Source organism: Numenius arquata, unplaced genomic scaffold, assembly GCF_964106895.1.
Source record: "Numenius arquata unplaced genomic scaffold, bNumArq3.hap1.1 HAP1_SCAFFOLD_90, whole genome shotgun sequence".
NCBI classification, from domain to species: domain Eukaryota; kingdom Metazoa; phylum Chordata; class Aves; order Charadriiformes; family Scolopacidae; genus Numenius; species Numenius arquata.
Window position 1 is genome coordinate 23,965 of NW_027415354.1, and position 23,934 is coordinate 47,898.

The 23,934-nt window shown below is 53.1% G+C and overlaps 4 non-coding genes across 4 annotated transcripts; 1 reads left to right on the forward strand and 3 right to left on the reverse strand.

Annotated features, from left to right (window-relative positions):
* Positions 1-239: 239 nt before the first annotated feature.
* On the reverse strand, positions 240-311 carry TRNAM-CAU (transfer RNA methionine (anticodon CAU)). The gene has a single exon. It is a non-coding gene; the product is annotated as a tRNA-Met (tRNA).
* Positions 312-2,146: 1,835 nt separating this feature from the next.
* TRNAQ-CUG (transfer RNA glutamine (anticodon CUG)) lies at positions 2,147-2,218 on the reverse strand. Its single transcript has one exon. It is a non-coding gene; the product is annotated as a tRNA-Gln (tRNA).
* Positions 2,219-18,338: 16,120 nt separating this feature from the next.
* TRNAQ-CUG (transfer RNA glutamine (anticodon CUG)) lies at positions 18,339-18,410 on the forward strand. The gene has a single exon. It is a non-coding gene; the product is annotated as a tRNA-Gln (tRNA).
* A 34-nt stretch (positions 18,411-18,444) lies between these two features.
* Positions 18,445-18,516, reverse strand: TRNAM-CAU (transfer RNA methionine (anticodon CAU)). Its single transcript has one exon. It is a non-coding gene; the product is annotated as a tRNA-Met (tRNA).
* Positions 18,517-23,934: the final 5,418 nt, after the last annotated feature.

A 23,934-nucleotide genomic window follows, 5' to 3' on the forward strand; every position in this document is an offset into this window, starting at 1 on the left:
CCTGGTGGGGGGAGCTCTGCCTGCTGCTCCTACCTGTCTCTGCCTTGCTGAGGGTGACTGCTGGCTGCTAAGAAAGCAAAGGAGAAAGAAGGCGTGAGGACAGAGAGAAGGGGCTGAGGGTGTGGGAGGGACACGGCCCTGGTTTCCCAAAGAGCTAGAGCAGAGCAGGTTAAAACTTGCTGAAGGAAGCAAGGCAGAGGCAGCGCCTGTCAGGAGCAGGGGGGAAAAGAGCATCTGGCTAGCAGAGGATGGTTTCGATCCATCGACCTCTGGGTTATGGGCCCAGCACGCTTCCGCTGCGCCACTCTGCTTCCTGTGGCCCCTTTGCCTGCGCCCTCCCACAGTGGTGGATGATGCCCCCTGGCACTGCCAGCACCAGTGCTTGTCCTCAGGTCCCCTTCCCTTTCTCCTGCCTGTGCTCTGCACATGCTTTTCCGAAGTAGGTTGAGTTCTCTGTATCAACTTTCTACGAAATTTTGGGCCCTCGCCAGGGACACCTGGCTCACCCCAAACTCTGTCATGTAGATGACTTTTGAACCAAGACTCTGTTATTTTATTTCATCCCCCTCTGGACCCACTTCTGGGGTCTGTGTGGGCTGTCCTCCCACTTCTGAGATGGTTGGGTCCCCTTCTGAGAGCAGTTTGTCCTGCTTTCTGGGATAGTTTGCCCCCCTCTGGCATTGGTTTAATGCTCTTGGGACCGTATACGTGCATGTAAGCGATCTATCATAATCTGCTGTTATATTATCGATAAGTTCGCGTTACTAGGAATAAGTTTGTAGTAACCTGTGTGTATTATATATACAGATGTTGCTGTTGTTATTGAGTGCTGCTATTATTGTCACTGTTATTGATTGTTGCTATAATTTATTGTCGTTATTGTTTGCTGATAATAATTTGCAATAGCTTGCAATATATATATTTGCTTTATTAATCATAGGTATACTTGCTAGTGATGTTTTTTGTACTATTTGTGAAATCTGTAATAAAGTAAAGAAATTTTGAGGATGAAGCCTCCATTTCCTTGGGTATTACGGAATCCTGCAAACACACAGTCGCAATCTGTGCACAGCCACAGGCCAAGTAACCCTTTAGGTCGTGATGGCATGGACCATGCTCAGTGACACCAACAGCTTTGGCCAGCTAAACTGCACCTAGAACTGCATTCACCCTATTAGAAGATCTTTATTCTACATGCTGTGAATTCAGTGTGATTTCAGGCACTGAAGTCTCTTTCTGTAGGATCCAGCTTCCTCCTGTCTTTGTTCCACCTCCTTATCTCCCTTACCAGACAAAAGAAAAGAAGCGATAACAATTGTTGGACCTTCTACTGGGCCTGAGTCATGGCACCCGTCCTGCTTCTGCCCCATGCACAAAACCTGCGCAGGGCTTATAAAAAAGCCCTGCAGACGTGTGTCTTGGTCTCTGCCCTGTGCCACCGCATTTGCTCCTTCTCGTTAAAGACTTTGTGCAGTATAGCTGGAGACTCGTGGTGGTTTGTTCTCCCCCCGCCTCGGCTGGCCAACACCGCTGAGAGGAAGAAGGAGAACCTGCTCTCTCCCATGACAGTGAGTCTGCCCCCATGCATGGGGCACTCCCAGCTGTGGGTGGAGCTCCCTGAGCCGGAGCACCAAAAATAAGCAAGCAGGCAAGGGAAAGTCAGAAACGCCTCAGAGCAACGGAGAGAGCAAGAAGCACTGGACAGAATTGGAAATACAAGTACTGCCACAAACAGTGGTGGTCAAAGATGGGAAACGTGTGCCCAGGGAGGTTGCAGAGTCTCCATCTCTGGAGATGTGCAGCATCCAACCAGACAAAGGATGAAAAACGGCCTCTACTTGGCCTTGCTTTGAGCTGGGCTCAGACTGCATCGTGTCTCCACCCTGTCTGCTGTGTGATTCTCTGAGGCCCTGCTGGAGGCCCTCATCCAGGAGCAGCCATCAAGCAGAAGTCAGCAGAGAGGGGGCGCTGGCCATTTCTGACGAAAGCTGCAGGGACTTGGTGGGCACAGGGTAGAAGGGTCACTGATGTCAGTGCCAGTGCTGGGAGCACGGGAAAAGAAGGAAGATGTGAGTGCATCAACGAATTGACCCAAGAGCAAGGCAAGGGAATTGGGTGCAAGCATGGTGAGGGAGCCAAAAGGAGAAGGTCCCACTGAGATTTGAACTCAGATCGCTGGATTCAGAGTCCAGAGTGCTTACCATTACACCATGGGACCTCCTGGATGGTGCTTCTTTTTCCACTGTGGTCACCCTCACTCAGCCAAATCCCCCTGGCCAAGCCTGGCAGTCTCTCTGTCTCCCTGCCCATCACCAAGTATGGCCTCTCTACAGGGCCACCAAGCGTTCTCTGCTCATTTCACCTTTGGAGGGAGCTGCAGACCTCTTTGGGCAAGCCTGGTATGCCCTCTCTTGCAAGACCCAGGCTGTGAACCCCTTGCTTCTCCCTAATTAAACCCGGTTATGAAGTTTCCAGTAGAACCTCTTCAACGTTGCACCTCACAGGGGACCTTCACGGACCAGTCATCGGTGGTTCGATGCCTGCACTTGCCATCTCTTCTCCACTTGGAGAAGAAGAGAAGGCTCCGGGGAGACCTTATAGCAGCCTTCCAGTACCCAAAGGGGGACTACACGAGAGACGGAGAGGGACTCTTGATCAGGGAGTGGAGCCATAGGAGGAGGGGGAAGGGGTTTGAACTGAAAGAGGGGACATTTAGCCTAGGTATTAGGAAGAAATTCTTTACTGTGAGGTTGGTTGCCCAGAGAAGCTGTGGATGCCCCATGCCTGGAGGTGTTCATGACCAGGCTGGATGGGGCTGTCAGCAACCTGGTCTAGTGGGAGGTGTCCCTGCCCATGGCAGGGGGGTTGGAACTTGATGATCTTTAAGGCCCCTTCTAACACAAACCATTCTATGATTCTACCTCTGCTGCTGCCTCCCTTCACCCCCGTGTTGGACAACCTGCCAATCTGCCGGTGTAAGTTATTGCCTCTCTGGTTTCTCACCTGGAGCTAGTATGAAGCAGCCATTAACTAGATATGCTTACTCTTGGTTGCAGTCCTAGCCTGCAGCTCGGGCCAGGCTGTCCCACACAGGACACCAGGTCACTCCGGGTCCTGCACTCCCGAGGCCTTTCTGTCTGAGGGCAGACCTTGGCAAGCCAGAGAGCCACCTTCACCCAGCAGACCTCTTCTGTGGCTCATACTTCCTGACTGCGGTCCTTCTGAAAATTGCAACCTGTGGTGGGATTGCATGAGGATGTCTCTGTAGGCAGTGTGACTGCAGGATGGGGTTAGGGTCGGCATTTTGGTAGGGACCGGAGCATGCACAATCACGATCCTGGTCTTCGTAACTCCGTCTACTTGTAGCACTGCTGATGAGAGAGTGGGAGTCTGTAAATACTGTGCTACACCACCCCCACGTACAACCCACCATCCAGATTGGCTTTTGACTGTCAGCACAGCAAAGGACATTGCTTTTTTCTTTAAGCAACCCTGGAATCAGAGACTTGGCAATCTCTGTCCCCTTCAGGTAGAGAGTCCTACTGAGAGAGGCTCCTTGTGTTCCCCTTGGCCATAAGCTGCAAGAGAAATGAGGGTGTCTCGGTTCTTAGTTACCAGGAACATCGTTACACCCAATTCCAGTAAAGTGCAGGGTGTCTCTGCAATGCTGGAGCCTGAACAGGCTAGGTCAGTGTCTCCAGGGGGACTGCTGACGAGACAGGCAGACCTTTGCGCCATTACATAAAGAACAGATGAACGGAGCACCTCTCTTATGAGGAAAGGCTGAGAGACCTGGGCCTGTTTAGCCTGGAGATGAGAAGACTGCGGGGCATGAAGGACTCCCAGGCGATGAGGCCCAGCCAGCACGGATTCACGAAAGGCAGGTCCTTCTTGACAAACTCGACCTCCTTCTATGACAAGGTGAGCCGCTTGGGGGATGAGAGAAAGGCTGTGGATGTTGTTTACCTGGACTTTAGTTAGTAAAGCCTTTGATAGAGTCTCCCACAGTATCCTCCTGGAGAAACTGGCTGCCCATGGCTTGGGTGGGAGTACCCTTCGCTGGGTTAAAAACTGGCTCAAGTTTTGGTGCTCTGGTTTGGGGAGCTCCACCCACAACTGGGAGTGCCCCATGCATGGGGGCAGACTCACTGTCATGGGAGGGAGCAGGTTCTCCCTCTTCTCCTCACAAGAAGATGGCATTCTCCTTTACGTTGCCTGTCATCCCTCCCACCCCAGGTATTTGGAGACATGGATAAGGTGCCTCCTCATCCTTCCCTTCCCTTCCCTTCCCTTCCCTTCCCTTCCCTTCCCTTCCCTTCCCTTCCCTTCCCTTCCCTTCCCTTCCCTTCCCTTCCCTTCCCTTCCCTTCCCTTCCCTTCCCTTCCCTTCCCTTCCCTTCCCTTCCCTTCCCTTCCCTTCCCTTCCCTTCCCTTCCCTTCCCTTCCCTTCCCTTCCCTTCCCTTCCCTTCCCCAGGCTAAGCAACCCCAGCCGTCCCAGCCTCTCTCTGTATGACAGATGAGCCAAGTCCTTAATCACCTCAGTGTCCCTTTGGCAGGGCTGACAAAACCTCTAGCTGTGCAGAAGTGGGAAGCAGCCACACAATGACACCCGTGGAGCCCCTGTAAGGGGACCTAGCATGCAGACGTCCAGGTCTCCTGCAGAGGAACAACACTTAGCAGAAGGATTTCCACTTGCTGCTGGGAATAGATGGAGGAAGAGAGAAAGCAGAAGCAACAGCGTTCAGTCAGAGGAAGACGTGCACCTGTCCCAAAGTTTGTGCAACTCGATCAGCAATGACTGCTGAGAGGGTTTGGTGGCGCAGCGTGGAGGAGAGAAATGCCTCGTCTGAGAGACTGGATATTCCTTTGTGCTTAGCTGCATGCTTGCATGTAGGAGGCCTTGCTTTCCTGCTGAGCAGCTTTGGTGCTTTTTTGTCTCCAAACCTCCTGTGAGTAGCAAAGGGCATCAGCAAAAGGAAAAGAGGTATAAACCTGACTTCCAAATACCAGGACTCTGCCGGAGATTTATGCTCAGAAAGGCAACATGTCTTTGCATGTTGCAAAGGCACCCTCAACAACTCAGCTGAGCACACATATCCATATTTTTATGTTGTCATCTCAGCCCAGTTCATAAGCCTGCTTCTGTCCTCTGCCCAGGGCTTACTTGGGGCAGGAGGAGAAGAGTCACGGCTTCCTAAGCGTACATGCAAGATGCGCTGGGCACACTGGCAGAAGAAATGAGGTCAGCTCTTGAATGCTTTCAGTGATGGAACTCACTCATGGCTGATCCTGAGAGATATCACAGGGCCATGATCACAAAGCTTTCATTTTCATTTTTGGTGTTTCTCTTTCCTGGTTGCTTACTTTTGCTGCTCTAGTATAAATGCTTGGAGCTCTATTCACAACTGAGTGTAAGCTTGAGTCAGAGGCGAGTTGCTCTTCCTTTCAGAGGTGTTGGCCAGCTGAGGCGGGGGGGAAACAAACCACCACGAGTCTCCAGCTATGCTGCACAAAGTCTTTAATGAGAAGGAGCAAATGCGGTGGCACAGGGCAGAGACCAAGACACACGTCTGCAGGGTTCGGGGAGGCAAAGAAAATGGCCCGCTGCCCAAGGAGAAGCTCCACACAAAGCGCTTGCCTTTTCCCATTCTGCTCTACCTGGTGGCAATCGCAGCCCACCAAGAGCAGTCCCTAACTCCAGCACCCTCTCCCCATCAGCAGGAGATTCAGCAAAGCAGAAAAGAACGAGCCCTTTCTCAAGGAGCTCAGAGCAAATCGGAGCCAGGGGAGGCACGGCGAGGCCTGCCATGCAGTGAGGAGCAGCGGGCGCAGGTCCCTCCTGCCTGCTGGGATGGGGACACCCAGCCCATCGGCAAGCCGTGGCCACACTCCTGCTGCAGAGTTCCCGTCTTCCTTCCCGCTCCAAAGGGGATGATGCGCCGGCTTCAGCAGTTCAGACTGCAGCAGGGGATAGGCAGACACCGCCCTGACCCCCCCAGACCAAGGGAGCCCCCAGAAGAGATGGGAACCCCCCCGGTGCTGAGGGAGCTCCCGACAGCAGCTGACAGAGAGGATCCCACGGCTGTGCTCTGCGGGAAAGAGGTGAGGATGGGGCCCGGCAGGGTCACCACCACCGGGGAGGCCTCGATGGCCACCGTCGAGTCAGCGCAGCGGGTGACGCAGGGCTCGCTGCAGCTGCTTGCAAGTGGGGTTGGGCCACAGGCTCCGCAGGGGCGTGGGGGACAGGGTCTGAAGCAAGACATCTCTCGGTGAGGGAGGCAAAGCTGAAACACAGAGCAGGGAGGAAACACGGACTCCAACATCAGCCTGTCTATTGTTTCTTCCACTCTCGCTGAAGATATACTTTGCTGCCATGCACCTCTGTTTTGAGCTCCACATCCAGAAAGAATCTGCAGCTGATTTTACTAACGCGCACAACACCCTAGGGCTAGATCTGAAGGACTGGGAGCAAAGACCTGCCTAACTGACTACCGATTCCACCAGGACCTCCTCCTGCATTTCCTGGTACGATAGCATGGGTAAAGATTGATGAAATGGACCCAGCTCAAACAGGCTGGGTTGAACAGCTATCTCAGAAATCACCTCTTATAAATGCACACTGTGCCTACAGCTCCCACAACACTCACTGTGCCCTCCGAGTTGCGCGGGACGGGAAGGCTGACCCCCTTTGAGATAGGACCCAGCACAGTGGGTGTAAAGCGCCTGTGGAAAGACTGATCACATTCCATCCCCAGAACTAACACTGCTGCATTGAAGAAGGCACTGGATGAGCTTGTCCAGTTGGTTAGAGAGCACGTGCTGCAGGATGCGGAGCCAGGAGCAGCACAGGCTTTTACGCTGCGTCCCAGAGCCCCATGGGGCCACAAACATTCCTTGCTCATGAAGCATCTGAACACCTAGCAGTTACTGCTCGCTGAAGCCCCAATGGTGATTAAGCCCTTGCCTCTTTCACTTGAAATGTTTTGCTCCAGCTACATACCATCGAATGCCAATATATTTAATTTGTGTCCAGGCCTGCAAAAACCCACTGGCTCAGAGGTCTCAGGCTAGCTGTGCAGGGATTTTACGTGGCTTTCCATCACAGGGATGCCATTTGTTCCGTCACCTTCTTCACGGTGAGCTTGGCCACCAGTCACGTTATTCAGCTATTAGGGACGCCTCCAGTCAGCTCTCAAGTGCTTTCAGTCCAGGGGCTCATGCTGACCCGGGGAGATACGCCTCTCCAGCGGGTCATTGTAGGCTCACAGGAGATGGTGGGAGAAGAGACTCATATCTCCAGGGATGTGGCAAAGCTCAAGGGCAAGGAAAAGCCATTGTGGGCTGAGGGCAAGCTTGAGGGCCTCAGGGACCTTGCTTACGCTCAGCAGGCTCTGCCAGAACCTGTCTTTTCTGCCCGCGAGCCCAGGGAACAAAGGCAGTTTCTTCACGATGAAGAGCAGAGGGTCGGGCAGGTCCCTCTCAACTAATCTCTCCCTGGGATCTCCATTGCCATGTACCCTGATGACTTGACCAGGCCCTCACGCTTCTTCCAACCAGGGGTTTGGGCTCAGCTTGGGAAGTGGAGAACCTGTGGGAACGAAGCAAATCGGCGCATAGGAGGGTGATCAAAGAGATGCCCGCGTCCTCCCCTGAAGGGGAAAACCCGCACCCAAATTGACCTGTTTTGCTCAGTGAGTTCACCCCGGAGGCCAAAGGCCGGATGGTCTGCTTTTGAGGAGAGCCTCAGGGCAGGGAGCCAAAAGCTCATGGCTCTCTTTTCTGGGTAAGGGATGGGGTGGCTCGTTCCCTGCATTTCAAATTTCAAAGGGACATGGGATCGGTCTCCCAGAGCACCTGGGAGTCATTGTGATGTGGAAGAGTTGGGAAAAACCCTGAGCTCCAGGCAAACATGACTCATCATGCTGTGGACTTCACTGGACACGGTGGCCTGGCCTCAGATGTGCCAGGGATACCAGAGCTCATAGGCTCATTCCTCCCAAAGCGGCTGCTTTCCTCTAGGCTATTTCCACACATTTTAGCACCATTCCTGAATCAGCTGGTGCTTCTGTGGCTTCTCGTGCTGCCGCTGCCGCCTTCCAGGGCATTGCCTTTTGTTGGCTGCTCAAGAGAGCATGTGACTCAGTGCACCCCGGAATAAGGAAGGTTAGAAGGGACCTAACTAGAACTAAGTGCTAAGTGACCACCAAGTGCCGCTTTCCTCAAGGGCATTTCCTCAGGTTTTAGCACTGTTCCTGAAACAACGGTCCTTCTATGCAATCTCCTGCATTCGCTCTGTTCCAAGGAATTGCCTTTCAGTGGCTGCTCAAGGGCTTGTGTGGCTCAGTGTACCCTAGAATAACAAAGGTTGGAATGGACGTCTGCAAGTCTTCTGCTCCTATCCACTGCTTCCAAACCTCCCCGGTACCTCAGCAGTCTCAGAGCCTTATCCCATTCACTTTTGAACACTGCCACTGTCTGAGAGCTCATTGTTTCTTCATCAGCTCTTCCAGGTCTGCACCGTGCCCCCTGTCATTTCCTTTCCCAAAAAGACAGCTGGCATGAGCCTTGTTGCAACTTGCGATGGTGGCCTCATGCCCTTTTGCAGCGCACCTCTCAGGAGGCTCTGGCTCCATGCTTTCCATAACCTCCTGTAGCTAGTGGGAGACAGCAGTTCCAGCCCTTCCTCCCCACTTTGCTCACCTCCACCAGGTTCCGCAATCTTAGTGCCATTGGCTTCACCCCATACGTCATGTGCTCCAGCCCTTAACGTTCTGCCTGGTCCTCTGCCAGTACCTCTGCCCATGACAGACCGTCACCAGCTCTCTTGTTCCAGGGGACGCACCAATCCAGATGTGGCCTCTGCAGTGCCAAGGGAAGGGCAATGATCGCTCCCCTCAGCTTTCATCAAACAGCTTCAGTTGGAAAGGACCTTTTGACACCACCCACTCCAACCACGTATCCACCTAACAGTTACACTTTCACCTGGGCAGGGACTCGAGGCCTGGTCCCCACCATAGCAGCCAGGGGATCTCACAGCTGAGCCTCCCACACTCACAAGTGGGCCACCAGGAGATGGTAGTGACAGTGCCAGTACTGGTGAGAAGATGCCGGGGTTTGGGGCTAAGGTCTGGAGGTGGACAGGAAGGAACTATCAGGATTGGGAGTGAAGTGTTCCTCAGTGATTTACAGTGAAAGCTGCGCTGGGACAGACTTTCCCTCCTCCTCCTCCCAGCTCTTCTGCCCAGAAGAGTGCTTTCTAGTCACTGGCATGAAAGTGAAATGCAGAGCAGGCGGCATTTCATGCACCCACTGAGCCCTTGTGCTCTCCATGGTGGCGTGGAGCACACTAAGATCTCCTGGCTAGTTCAGATCCAGAGTAGAACTAGGTGGGTCTTAAAAGTGGGTGTTGCACTACACGTGCAAACTGACTGCCACCTATCTTTTCTGTGACGTGCTTTGTAGCTGTTGCTATTTCAAGTAAAACCGTTTGATTCACATAATCTCCATGAAAATCATAACTAGAGCCTCACATCTAATGTTCTCTTTTTGTGTTTTTTGGTGGGTGGAGGTTATTCTTAGGAGACTGAGCTGGTGCGCGAAGGTTTTGTGCTCATGCGACAATCTCAAATCACTGTCCTGGGGAAAGGGCTGTGTTCAGTAAAGGGATTTCCAGAATGCCTTTGTTCTTGGCTTTCTTGTTAATTGGGTTGAATTAAAAGTTTTCATGCAGTCTGTACAATGGTACATTAAGAGCCACCACTTCTCTCTCTCATTCTTAGCTTGGTGGTCACGTCCTGCTTTAAAGCCCACCTGGTTCTAGGCGTCAAGCCAGCTCTCAAGGGTTTTCCATCCACAGACACAGCTAACAGTGAGAGACATCTCTCCCTGGCGGTCCCTGTAAGCACACAGTTGACAGGTGGTGAGATGAGAGACGTCTCCAGGGATGTGCCAAAGCTCAAAGTCAAAGCAGGATCCCTGTGGGCTGGAGTGAAGCCCCTTGTGGACAGGAGTGAGGGCCACGAGGACCTTGCATATTCTCCTCAGCTCTGTCACAGCCGGGTTTTTTTCTGCCCATGAGCCCAGGGAAGGAAGGCTATTCATAATGACCAAAGAGCAGACCAGAGGGGCAGGCAGGTCTCTCTCAAGTCTCTCTCTCCATGGGACCTCCGTTGCCATGTACCCTGATGACTCGACCAGGCTTTCATGCTTCTTCCAACCAGGAGTCTGGGCTCAGCTTGGGAAGCGGAGAACCTGTTGGAAAAGAGCAAATCAGTGCGTAGGAGGGTGATCAAAGAGATGCCCGCGTCCTTCCCTGGAAGAGGCCCGCACCCAAATTGACCTGTTTTGCTCAGTCAGTTCACCCCAGAGGCCAAAGGCTTGGATGGTCTGCTTTTGAGGAGAGCCTCGGGGCAGGGAGCCAAAAGCTCATGGCTCTCTTTTCTGGGTAAGGGATCGGGTGGCTCGTTCCCTGCATTTCAAATTTCAAAGGGACATGGAATCAGTCTCCCAGAGCACCTGGGAGTCATCGTGATGTGGAAGAGTTGGGAAAAACCCTGAGCTCCAGGCAAACATGAGCCGTCGTGCTGTTGGCTTCAGTGGACACTGGGCCCCTGTCTCAGGCGTGACAGGGATACCAGAGCTCATAGCCTCATTCCTCTAAAAGTGCCGCTTTCCTCAAGGGCATTTCCTCAGGTTTTAGCACCGTTCCTGAATCAGCTGCTACTTCTGTCTAATCTTGTACTGCAGCTGCCTTCCTGGCCATTGCCTTTAAGTGGCTGCACTGGAGAGCAGATGCTAGGGTTATGGGGTAAGGTCTGCTGATGGGTTGAATGGAAGTTTTCTTGTCTTCTCTATAGTGATACCTCAAGGATTCCCTTTTCTTTACCTCATTCTCAGCTGAATTGTTTCATCCCACTTTAAAAACCCATCTACTTCTAGGTTTGATCTGCATGCACCAAGAGGTCGGAGTGTGCTTCATCTGCCACCTTGGAGAGCAACAGGGCTGCTGTGTGTAAGGAATCCACCTGCTCTGCATTTCAGTTTCATGCCAGTGACTAGAAGACCCTTCTGGCCAGAAGGCCTGGAGAGAGGAGAGAAAGTCTCTTCCAACACAGATTTCACTGTAAATCCTTGGGATGAGTCTTCACTCCTAACCCTATGGCTTTCTCCATCCTAGTCTGTTTGCTGCCATGCCCACTCGCAGGTCCAGCCAGGAGCAGGTCCGAGCAGGTATTCCCAGTGGGCACTGTATTGGCTGTATGTGGCCAGGCGTTGGTATGGAGGGCAGCGGGTGGCCTCTGTGAGAAGGGGTAAGGGGCTGCCCTGTGCTGGACCCAGCTGGATAACACTGAGCCATCAGCCGAGTTTGTGGCATCTGTGATGGAGCTCCAGGATGAGTTGCTCCTTCCCTTGCCAGGCCATGACCCTCCAAAACCAGTTGAGAGTGGCCTCTGCCAGAAGTTCTCCTTGTCTGTGAGCTAGCAGCAGCAACACGGCATAGGTATCTGCAGGTGAGCTGCCTCCTACCCGAGTACTTGGTGGGCCAGAAGGTCACTTGGATGTTGACTGTGAGATCCCCTCTGGCTCTGCGTGTGATGGGCCATCCACAGGAATACCACTTGCCCTAGGTGCTTGTCTTAATTTTGTAGTGGATGCCACTGCATGGTATATCTTTTCATATGCGAACACCACTTGGTCCAAAGGAAGTGGACAGCCCACTAGAGGAGATCTGAGAATATGCAGCTGTGACAGTGTTAAAAATGGCAGCTGACAGAAAATGGTGCGCCCCTTGTATGTAGGGGAAGGTACTTCATGGTCAGATGTACTTGCAGGTAAACGGGAAGGGGCAGCTGGTCCCATCAGCCAATCACAACAGGCCACGTGGCGGGAGAGGGGAGAGACTAATCATTAAGACCCACATTACTCACAAGTTGCAACAAGGCTAATGCCAACTGTCTTTTGGGGAAAAGAAGTGATGGAGGTGGCGGTGCAGCCCGGGAAGAGGTGCCTGGGAGACAGTGACCTCTTCAACAGTGGCAGTGTTCAGCAGTCAAAAGTTCAGAAGAAAAGGCCTAGAGCCTGCTGAGGTCACTGGAAAGGTTTGTCTGCTCAGAGCAGGAGGTCAGCCAGAGGACTTCCAGAGGTCCCTTCTAACCTTCCTTATTCCGGGGTGCACTGAGTCACATGCTCTCTTGAGCAGCCAACAAAAGGCAATGCCCTGGAAGGCGGCAGCGGCAGCACGAGAAGCCACAGAAGCACCAGCTGATTCAGGAATGGTGCTAAAATGTGTGGAAATAGCCTAGAGGAAAGCAGCCGCTTTGGGAGGAATGAGCCTATGAGCTCTGGTATCCCTGGCACATCTGAGGCCAGGCCACCGTGTCCAGTGAAGTCCACAGCATGATGAGTCATGTTTGCCTGGAGCTCAGGGTTTTTCCCAACTCTTCCACATCACAATGACTCCCAGGTGCTCTGGGAGACCGATCCCATGTCCCTTTGAAATTTGAAATGCAGGGAACGAGCCACCCCATCCCTTACCCAGAAAAGAGAGCCATGAGCTTTTGGCTCCCTGCCCTGAGGCTCTCCTCAAAAGCAGACCATCCGGCCTTTGGCCTCCGGGGTGAACTCACTGAGCAAAACAGGTCAATTTGGGTGCGGGTTTTCCCCTTCAGGGGAGGACGCGGGCATCTCTTTGATCACCCTCCTACGCGCTGATTTGCTCTTTTCCATCAGGTTCTCCGCTTCCCAAGCTGAGCCCAACCCCCTGGTTGGAAGAAGCGTGAGGGCCTGGTCAAGTCATCAGGGTACATGGCAATGGAGATCCCAGGGAGAGATTAGTTGAGAGGGACCTGCCCGACCCTCTGCTCTTCATCGTGAAGAAACTGCCTTTGTTCCCTGGGCTCGCGGGCAGAAAAGACAGGTTCTGGCAGAGCCTGCTGAGCGTAAGCAAGGTCCCTGAGGCCCTCAAGCTTGCCCTCAGCCCACAATGGCTTTTCCTTGCCCTTGAGCTTTGCCACATCCCTGGAGATATGAGTCTCTTCTCCCACCATCTCCTGTGAGCCTACAATGACCCGCTGGAGAGGCGTATCTCCCCGGGTCAGCATGAGCCCCTGGACTGAAAGCACTTGAGAGCTGACTGGAGGCGTCCCTAATAGCTGAATAACGTGACTGGTGGCCAAGCTCACCGTGAAGAAGGCGACGGAACAAGTGTCATCCGTGTGATGGAAAGCCACGTAAAATCCCTGCACAGCTAGCCTGAGACCTCTGAGCCAGTGGGTTTTTGCAGGCCTGGACACAAATTAAATATATTGGCATTCGATGGTATGCAGCTGGAGCAAAACATTTCAGGTGAAAGAGGCCAGGGCTTACTCACCATTGGGGCTTCAGCGAGCAGTAACTGCTAGGTGTTCAGATGCTTCATGAGCAAGGAATGTTTGTGGCCCCATGGGGCTGTGGGACGCAGCATAAAAGCCTGCGCTGCTCCTGGCTCCGCATGCTCCTCTCTTGCCTCCTTTTCCTCAAGGAGCAAGGTAAGCCCGAGTCCGCTCCATCTCTCCCCGTGGGCTGAACTGCTGTCATGGTGGTTACTCAGGCTGACACTTGGGCTGCCTCAGCCTGGCCCTACAACAGAACTGTTTGAGGGCTGCCACCTCTTTGCCTTTTGATGGTGGTGGCCGGGGAGAGGTGGGAAGGGAGGGGTTCTTTCAAGCAGAAGGGGATCAATGGGGCTCAGCCGCAGGGAGGTCTGCCCACCAGAATTTGCACCTGCAGCACGTGCTCTCTAACCAACTGGACAAGCTCATCCAGTGCCTTCTTCAATGCAGCAGTGTTAGTTCTGGGGATGGAATGTGATCAGTCTTTCCACAGGCGCTTTACACCCACTGTGCTGGGTCCTATCTCAAAGGGGGTCAGCCTTCCCGTCCCGCACAACTCGGAGGGCACAGTGAGTGCTGTGGGAGCTGTAGGCACAGTGTGCATTTATAAGAGGTGATTTCTGAGATAGCTGTTCAACCCAGCCTGTTTGAGCTGGGTCCATTTCATCAATCTTTACCCATGCTATCGTACCAGGAAACGCAGGAGGAGGTCCTGGTGGAATCGGTAGTCAGTTAGGCAGGTCTTTGCTCCCAGTCCTTCAGATCTAGCCCTAGGGTGTTGTGCGCGTTAGTAAAATCAGCTGCAGGTTCTTTCTGGATGTGGAGCTCAAAACAGAGGTGCATGGCAGCAAAGTATATCTTCAGCGAGAGTGGAAGAAACAATAGACAGGCTGATGTTGGAGTCCGTGTTTCCTCCCTGCTCTGTGTTTCAGCTTTGCCTCCCTCACCGAGAGATGTCTTGCTTCAGACCCTGTCCCCCACGCCCCTGCGGAGCCTGTGGCCCAACCCCACTTGCAAGCAGCTGCAGCGAGCCCTGCGTCGCCCGCTGCGCTGACTCGACGGTGGCCATCGAGGCTTCCCCGGTGGTGGTGACCCTGCCGGGCCCCATCCTCACCTCTTTCCCGCAGAGCACAGCCGTGGGATCCTCTCTGTCAGCTGCTGTCGGGAGCTCCCTCAGCACCGGGGGGGTTCCCATCTCTTCTGGGGGCTCCCTTGGTCTGGGGGGGTCAGGGCTGTGTCTGCCTATCCCCCGCTGCAGTCTGAACTGCTGAAGCCGGCGCATCATCCCCTTTGGAGCGGGAGGGAAGACGGGAACTCTGCAGCAGGAGTGTGGCCACGGCTTGCCGATGGGCTGGGTGTCCCCATCCCAGCAGGCAGGAGGGACCTGCGCCCGCTGCTCCTCACTGCATGGCAGGCCTCGCCGTGCCTCCCCTGGCTCCGATTTGCTCTGAGCTCCTTGAGAAAGGGCTCGTTCTTTTCTGCTTTGCTGAATCTCCTGCTGATGGGGAGAGGGTGCTGGAGTTAGGGACTGCTCTTGGTGGGCTGCGATTGCCACCAGGTAGAGCAGAATGGGAAAAGGCAAGCGCTTTGTGTGGAGCTTCTCCTTGGGCAGCGGGCCATTTTCTTTGCCTCCCCGAACCCTGCAGACGTGTGTCTTGGTCTCTGCCCTGTGCCACCGCATTTGCTCCTTCTCATTAAAGACTTTGTGCAGCATAGCTGGAGACTCGTGGTGGTTTGTTTCCCCCCCGCCTCAGCTGGCCAACACCTCTGAAAGGAAGAGCAACTCGCCTCTGACTCAAGCTTACACTCAGTTGTGAATAGAGCTCCAAGCATTTATACTAGAGCAGCAAAAGTAAGCAACCAGGAAAGAGAAACACCAAAAATGAAAATGAAAGCTTTGTGATCATGGCCCTGTGATATCTCTCAGGATCAGCCATGAGTGAGTTCCATCACTGAAAGCATTCAAGAGCTGACCTCATTTCTTCTGCCAGTGTGCCCAGCGCATCTTGCATGTACGCTTAGGAAGCCGTGACTCTTCTCCTCCTGCCCCAAGTAAGCCCTGGGCAGAGGACAGAAGCAGGCTTATGAACTGGGCTGAGATGACAACATAAAAATATGGATATGTGTGCTCAGCTGAGTTGTTGAGGGTGCCTTTGCAACATGCAAAGACATGTTGCCTTTCTGAGCATAAATCTCCGGCAGAGTCCTGGTATTTGGAAGTCAGGTTTATACCTCTTTTCCTTTTGCTGATGCCCTTTGCTACTCACAGGAGGTTTGGAGACAAAAAAGCACCAAAGCTGCTCAGCAGGAAAGCAGGGCCTCCTACATGCAAGCATGCAGCTAAGCACAAAGGAATATCCAGTCTCTCAGACGAGGCATTTCTCTCCTCCACGCTGCGCCACCAAACCCTCTCAGCAGTCATTGCTGATCGAGTTGCACAAACTTTGGGACAGGTGCACGTCTTCCTCTGACTGAACGCTGTTGCTTCTGCTTTCTCTCTTCCTCCATCTATTCCCAGCAGCAAGTGGAAATCCTTCTGCTAAGTGTTGTTCCTCTGCAGGAGACCTGGACGTCTGCATGCTAGGTCCCCTTACAGGGGCTCCACGGGTGTCATTGTGTGGCTGCTTCCCACTTCTGCACAGCTAGAGGTTTTGTCAGCCCTGCCAAAGGGACACTGAGGTGATTAAGGACTTGGCTCATCTGTCATACAGAGAGAGGCTGGGACGGCTGGGGTTGCTTAGCCTGGGGAAGGGAAGGGAAGGGAAGGGAAGGGAAGGGAAGGGAAGGGAAGGGAAGGGAAGGGAAGGGAAGGGAAGGGAAGGGAAGGGAAGGGAAGGGAAGGGAAGGGAAGGGAAGGGAAGGGAAGGGAAGGGAAGGGAAGGGAAGGGAAGGGAAGGGAAGGGAAGGGAAGGGAAGGATGAGGAGGCACCTTATCCATGTCTCCAAATACCTGGGGTGGGAGGGATGACAGGCAACGTAAAGGAGAATGCCATCTTCTTGTGAGGAGAAGAGGGAGAACCTGCTCCCTCCCATGACAGTGAGTCTGCCCCCATGCATGGGGCACTCCCAGTTGTGGGTGGAGCTCCCCAAACCAGAGCACCAAAACTTGAGCCAGTTTTTAACCCAGCGAAGGGTACTCCCACCCAAGCCATGGGCAGCCAGTTTCTCCAGGAGGATACTGTGGGAGACTCTATCAAAGGCTTTACTAACTAAAGTCCAGGTAAACAACATCCACAGCCTTTCTCTCATCCCCCAAGCGGCTCACCTTGTCATAGAAGGAGGTCGAGTTTGTCAAGAAGGACCTGCCTTTCGTGAATCCGTGCTGGCTGGGCCTCATCGCCTGGGAGTCCTTCATGCCCCGCAGTCTTCTCATCTCCAGGCTAAACAGGCCCAGGTCTCTCAGCCTTTCCTCATAAGAGAGGTGCTCCGTTCATCTGTTCTTTATGTAATGGCGCAAAGGCCTGCCTGTCTCATCTGCAGTCCCCCTGGAGACAGTGACCTAGCCTGTTCAGGCTCCGGCATTGCAGAGACACCCTGTACTTTACTGGAATTGGGTGTAACGATGTTCCTGGTAACTAAGAACCGAGACACCCTCATTTCTCTTGCAGCTTATGGCCAAGGGGAACACAAGGAGCCTCTCTCAGTAGGACTCTCTACCTGAAGGGGACAGAGATTGCCAAGTCTCTGATTCCAGGGTTGCTTAAAGAAAAAAGCAATGTCCTTTGCTGTGCTGACAGTCAAAAGCCAATCTGGATGGTGGGTTGTACGTGGGGGTGGTGTAGCACAGTATTTACAGACTCCCACTCTCTCATCAGCAGTGCTACAAGTAGACGGAGTTACGAAGACCAGGATCGTGATTGTGCATGCTCCGGTCCCTACCAAAATGCCGACCCTAACCCCATCCTGCAGTCACACTGCCTACAGAGACATCCTCATGCAATCCCACCACAGGTTGCAATTTTCAGAAGGACCGCAGTCAGGAAGTATGAGCCACAGAAGAGGTCTGCTGGGTGAAGGTGGCTCTCTGGCTTGCCAAGGTCTGCCCTCAGACAGAAAGGCCTCGGGAGTGCAGGACCCGGAGTGACCTGGTGTCCTGTGTGGGACAGCCTGGCCCGAGCTGCAGGCTAGGACTGCAACCAAGAGTAAGCATATCTAGTTAATGGCTGCTTCATACTAGCTCCAGGTGAGAAACCAGAGAGGCAATAACTTACACCGGCAGATTGGCAGGTTGTCCAACACGGGGGTGAAGGGAGGCAGCAGCAGAGGTAGAATCATAGAATGGTTTGTGTTAGAAGGGGCCTTAAAGATCATCAAGTTCCAACCCCCCTGCCATGGGCAGGGACACCTCCCACTAGACCAGGTTGCTGACAGCCCCATCCAGCCTGGTCATGAACACCTCCAGGCATGGGGCATCCACAGCTTCTCTGGGCAACCAACCTCACAGTAAAGAATTTCTTCCTAATACCTAGGCTAAATGTCCCCTCTTTCAGTTCAAACCCCTTCCCCCTCCTCCTATGGCTCCACTCCCTGATCAAGAGTCCCTCTCCGTCTCTCGTGTAGTCCCCCTTTGGGTACTGGAAGGCTGCTATAAGGTCTCCCCGGAGCCTTCTCTTCTTCTCCAAGTGGAGAAGAGATGGCAAGTGCAGGCATCGAACCACCGATGACTGGTCCGTGAAGGTCCCCTGTGAGGTGCAACGTTGAAGAGGTTCTACTGGAAACTTCATAACCGGGTTTAATTAGGGAGAAGCAAGGGGTTCACAGCCTGGGTCTTGCAAGAGAGGGCATACCAGGCTTGCCCAAAGAGGTCTGCAGCTCCCTCCAAAGGTGAAATGAGCAGAGAACGCTTGGTGGCCCTGTAGAGAGGCCATACTTGGTGATGGGCAGGGAGACAGAGAGACTGCCAGGCTTGGCCAGGGGGATTTGGCTGAGTGAGGGTGACCACAGTGGAAAAAGAAGCACCATCCAGGAGGTCCCATGGTGTAATGGTAAGCACTCTGGACTCTGAATCCAGCGATCTGAGTTCAAATCTCAGTGGGACCTTCTCCTTTTGGCAGGGGGGAAAAGAGCATCTGGCTAGCAGAGGATGGTTTCGATCCATCGACCTCTGGGTTATGGGCCCAGCACGCTTCCGCTGCGCCACTCTGCTTCCTGTGGCCCCTTTGCCTGCGCCCTCCCACAGTGGTGGATGATGCCCCCTGGCACTGCCAGCACCAGTGCTTGTCCTCAGGTCCCCTTCCCTTTCTCCTGCCTGTGCTCTGCACATGCTTTTCCGAAGTAGGTTGAGTTCTCTGTATCAACTTTCTACGAAATTTTGGGCCCTCGCCAGGGACACCTGGCTCACCCCAAACTCTGTCATGTAGATGACTTTTGAACCAAGACTCTGTTATTTTATTTCATCCCCCTCTGGACCCACTTCTGGGGTCTGTGTGGGCTGTCCTCCCACTTCTGAGATGGTTGGGTCCCCTTCTGAGAGCAGTTTGTCCTGCTTTCTGGGATAGTTTGCCCCCCTCTGGCATTGGTTTAATGCTCTTGGGACCGTATACGTGCATGTAAGCGATCTATCATAATCTGCTGTTATATTATCGATAAGTTCGCGTTACTAGGAATAAGTTTGTAGTAACCTGTGTGTATTATATATACAGATGTTGCTGTTGTTATTGAGTGCTGCTATTATTGTCACTGTTATTGATTGTTGCTATAATTTATTGTCGTTATTGTTTGCTGATAATAATTTGCAATAGCTTGCAATATATATATTTGCTTTATTAATCATAGGTATACTTGCTAGTGATGTTTTTTGTACTATTTGTGAAATCTGTAATAAAGTAAAGAAATTTTGAGGATGAAGCCTCCATTTCCTTGGGTATTACGGAATCCTGCAAACACACAGTCGCAATCTGTGCACAGCCACAGGCCAAGTAACCCTTTAGGTCGTGATGGCATGGACCATGCTCAGTGACACCAACAGCTTTGGCCAGCTAAACTGCACCTAGAACTGCATTCACCCTATTAGAAGATCTTTATTCTACATGCTGTCATGTAGAATGACCAGTCATCGGTGGTTCGATGCCTGCACTTGCCATCTCTTCTCCACTTGGAGAAGAAGAGAAGGCTCCGGGGAGACCTTATAGCAGCCTTCCAGTACCCAAAGGGGGACTACACGAGAGACGGAGAGGGACTCTTGATCAGGGAGTGGAGCCATAGGAGGAGGGGGAAGGGTTTTGAACTGAAAGAGGGGACATTTAGACTAGGTATTAGGAAGAAATTCTTTACTGTGAGGTTGGTTGCCCAGAGAAGCTGTGGATGCCCCATGCCTGGAGGTGTTCATGACCAGGCTGGATGGGGCTGTCAGCAACCTGGTCTAGTGGGAGGTGTCCCTGCCCATGGCAGGGGGGTTGGAACTTGATGATCTTTAAGGCCCCTTCTAACACAAACCATTCTATGATTCTACCTCTGCTGCTGCCTCCCTTCACCCCCGTGTTGGACAACCTGCCAATCTGCCGGTGTAAGGTATTGCCTCTCTGGTTTCTCACCTGGAGCTAGTATGAAGCAGCCATTAACTAGATATGCTTACTCTTGGTTGCAGTCCTAGCCGAGCTCCTGACCTTGCTGAACGAGGGGACGAAGAGAGAGGGCAGGGAATGAGGTTCAACAGAGGGAAGAGTTGGCACCAGGACCCAAAGCAGCGTGTTACTGATTGCACAAGCTGGACTGCCGACTTCTGCTGGGACCGAGGCAGTATGGCAGGACCCAGTCTCCGAAGGTCTTGGAAACAGGGAAGGTATGTTTGGTATGCAGATACTCTGCAGCTGCAGGAGGAGGAATGCCCCTTGTGGGGCTGAGACAGCATTCCTCCAAGCAGTGGAGGGTGCTCCTGGGGCTCTGCTAGGCTTACTCAGCAATCGGGGAGAAAGGATTCTGGGCCAGTGGATGTAGTGGGCCAGTGGGTGTAGTGGGCCAGTGCAGGCAGGTTCCTCGCTTTTCTCTTTGGTTTCCTTCCTGGCAGCACCAGCTGCTGGGGCTGCCATGGTCCCCAGCCTGTTTGCTTCCCCAAGCTCATGGTAACTGCTCCTACCGCTGTAGGCTCTGATGCTGCTCCTCCCTGGGGAGAACCCTTTGTGCCCCCCTTACAGGATTCAGTGTGCAGCCAGAGACCTCCCAGAGCTCCCCAGGGCCTGGGACCTGCAGCTCGGGCCAGGCTGTCCCACACAGGACACCAGGTCAATCCAGGTCCTGCACTCCTGAGGCCTTTCTGTCTGAGGGCAGACCTTGGCAAGCCAGAGAGCCACCTTCACCCAGCAGACCTCTTCTGTGGCTCATACTTCCTGACTGCGGTCCTTCTGAAAATTGCAACCTGTGGTGGGATTGCATGAGGATGTCTCTGTAGGCAGTGTGACTGCAGGATGGGGTTAGGGTGGGCATTTTGGTAGGGACCGGAGCATGCACAATCACGATCCTGGTCTTCGTAACTCCGTCTACTTGTAGCACTGCTGATGAGAGAGTGGGAGTCTGTAAATACTGTGCTACACCACCCCCACGTACAACCCACCATCCAGATTGGTTTTGACTATCAGCACAGCAAAGGACATTGCTTTTTTCTTTAAGCAACCCTGGAATCAGAGACTTGGCAATCTCTGTCCCCTTCAGGTAGAGAGTCCTACTGAGAGAGGCTCCTTGTGTTCCCCTTGGCCATAAGCTGCAAGAGAAATGAGGGTGTCTCGGTTCTTAGTTACCAGGAACATCGTTACACCCAATTCCAGTAAAGTACAGGGTGTCTCTGCAATGCCGGAGCCTGAACAGGCTAGGTCACTGTCTCCAGGGGGACTGCAGATGAGACAGGCAGGCCTTTGCGACATTGCATAAAGAATAGATGAACGGAGTGCCTCTCTTATGAGGAGAGGCTGAGAGACCTGGGCCTGTTTAGCCTGGAGATGAGAAGACTGTGGGGCATGAAGGACTCCCAGGCGATGAGGCCCAGCCAGCACGGGTTCATGAAAGGCAGGTCCTTCTTGACAAACTCGACCTCCTTCTATGACAAGGCGAGCCGCTTGGGGGATGAGAGAAAGGCTGTGGATGTTGTTTACCTGGACTTTAGTTAGTAAAGCCTTTGATAGAGTCTCCCACAGTATCCTCCTGGAGAAACTGGCTGCCCATGGCTTGGGTGGGAGTACCCTTCGCTGGGTTAAAAACTGGCTCAAGGGCAGGGCCCAGAGAGAGGTGGACACGCTGGACGGACTCCTGCTTCCGCACCCCGGCACATGCACGACCACAACCTGCCATGTGTGCTTCTCTGGGTGCAGATGTTGGCCAGGGAAACTCAAGATGCTCGGTGCTGCCAATGCTGCCTCTCCCCATCTGCGTTCATATGTGTGCCAGCTGTGCATGTACTATGAAAGTGTATGTGCGCTTGTGTGTAGGTACCTGCAGCGCTTTAAGCCCAGACAAACACCCACCCAGCTGCTCACTCCTTTCCCCACCCTCAGGGGGATCCAGAGCATGCAAAAGAGGATGAGAAAGCTCATGGGTCAAGATAAACAGAGGGAAATGCCTTAGCGAAAACTCTTGTGGGCAAATCAGGCTTGACTGGGGAAATAAACAAACAAACAAATAAATAGATTTGCCAATTATTTGACAAATGCAGAGCATCGCCTTTCCTCTCCCCTGTCCCTGGATCAACTTTACTCCTTCACACCAGACTCCTTTATCTGCCCAAGCAGGGTGTATCTTCCCTCTGCTCTTCCTCCTTGTTTTGTTCCTTCCCCCTCTCCCTGTCTGGCATTTTCTGCCCTTTCTGGAATATCTTTTCACAGAGGGGCCACAAACTTTGATGATGGCTCAGCTGTCTTGTGTGATGGGTCCGCTGTGGAGCTGTGCCTGACACAGGGCAGCCCCTTATCTCTTCTCACAGAGGGCACTCTGCAGCATCCCCTACCCCGGACACTTCCAAAACCTTGCCATATGAAGCCAATACAGTTGGGAATACCATAGGGCATAACACTGAGGTAACACCGTTGGAGTCTGCCCCAGTCGCAGTCACATTCACGCTGTCCCGGGCTAACGTGGTTGCATGGTGAGCCCTTTGGTTGAAACGAGGGTCAGGTCAACCAGCCTGGGTTTCTTCTTAGGCACTGAATATGTCTATATCTTGTACACTTGTCTAGTATTAGCCCAGCAATCGGTGAGCAAAAAGCAGGCAATGCTACGGTAACAATCACCTGCCCTATGGTATGATGTGTGCGTAGGCTAGGTGGATATTTTCTAGCACAGGTTTCTCGGTTTATATAATTTGGTCAAATATGAGCATCTGCCACATTGCGTGCTGCACGCCCGTCAGCAATTTGTTTGGCCGGATTCTACCCATTATCAGTTCCTGGTCTAAAGTCTGCCTTGCGCCGCTGCTGGTTTTGGTGGTGGATGATCGCTTTGGTGAATGCCCATGCCATCACTGACGAGTGATGGTGTCCATCTGACCAGGAAGTACCTTCCCCTGCGTACACAGGAGGCACCAGTTTTTCAGCTGCGTTTTCTTGTTATAGACCATTACCAAGATATTTTCATGCTGCTCTGTGACTGGCTGACAGCCATTTCTTGACCCCTTCATACCCACCTGCTCTCAGGCAGACCTGTGATTGGCTGCCAGGACCAGCCCACCCTACCCGTGTACCCAGAAGCACGTCAGGCAAGGAAGCCCCCACTCACTACATACCCAGAAGAGGCAACTTTTGACAGCGTCGTTCCCCATGGGTTCTCATACTGCTTTGTGATTGCCTGATGGCCATTTTTGACCCACGTTCTCAGATCTCTCTCTGGTGGGCTGTCCACTTCCTTTGGACCAAGAAGTGCTCAGATATAAAAAGATATACCATGCAGTTTATACCACAGTGGCATCCACCATGAAATGAAGACAAGCACCTAGGGCAAGTGGTATTCCTGTGGATGGCCCACCACCTGCAGAGCCAGAGGGGACCCCACAGTCAACATCCAAGCGACCCTCTGGCCCACCAAGTACCCAGGTGGGAGGCAGCTCACCTGCAGATACCTATGCCGTGTTGCTGCTGACAGCTCGTGAAGCACTCAGACAAGGAGAACTTCTGGCAGAGGCCACTCTCAATTGCTTTTGAAGGGTCATTGCAATTGAAAGGTCATGGTCATTCCTTCTTTACAGTTACTTTCATCCTCTTTTCCCATGCCTGAGCAGCTGCAATCTCCCTGTTATCATACAACAATTATAGTCAAGGACAAGGTGTCCTTGCCAGCCCAGCAGTTATGGGGGCTGAATCCGATGTTTCTCAAGCTTTTGCTCGGCCAGCTGGATCATGTCTACGTGACTCTTCTCAGCTAGCCATTCTCCCACACCTCCCCACCTGCAGAGTCCTGGAAGTCCCTGCTTGTGGCTGGAAGTTGGAATTGAGCTGCCTGATGAGATGACCGAAAGACCTGGGTCGCCAGGACACCCACTGCCTGGTGGGGGGAGCTCTGCGCTGTGCTCTGCCTGCTGCTCCACACCTACCCGTCTGCCTTGCTGAGGGTGACTTTGGACTTTGGGGGTGCTGGCTGCTAAGAA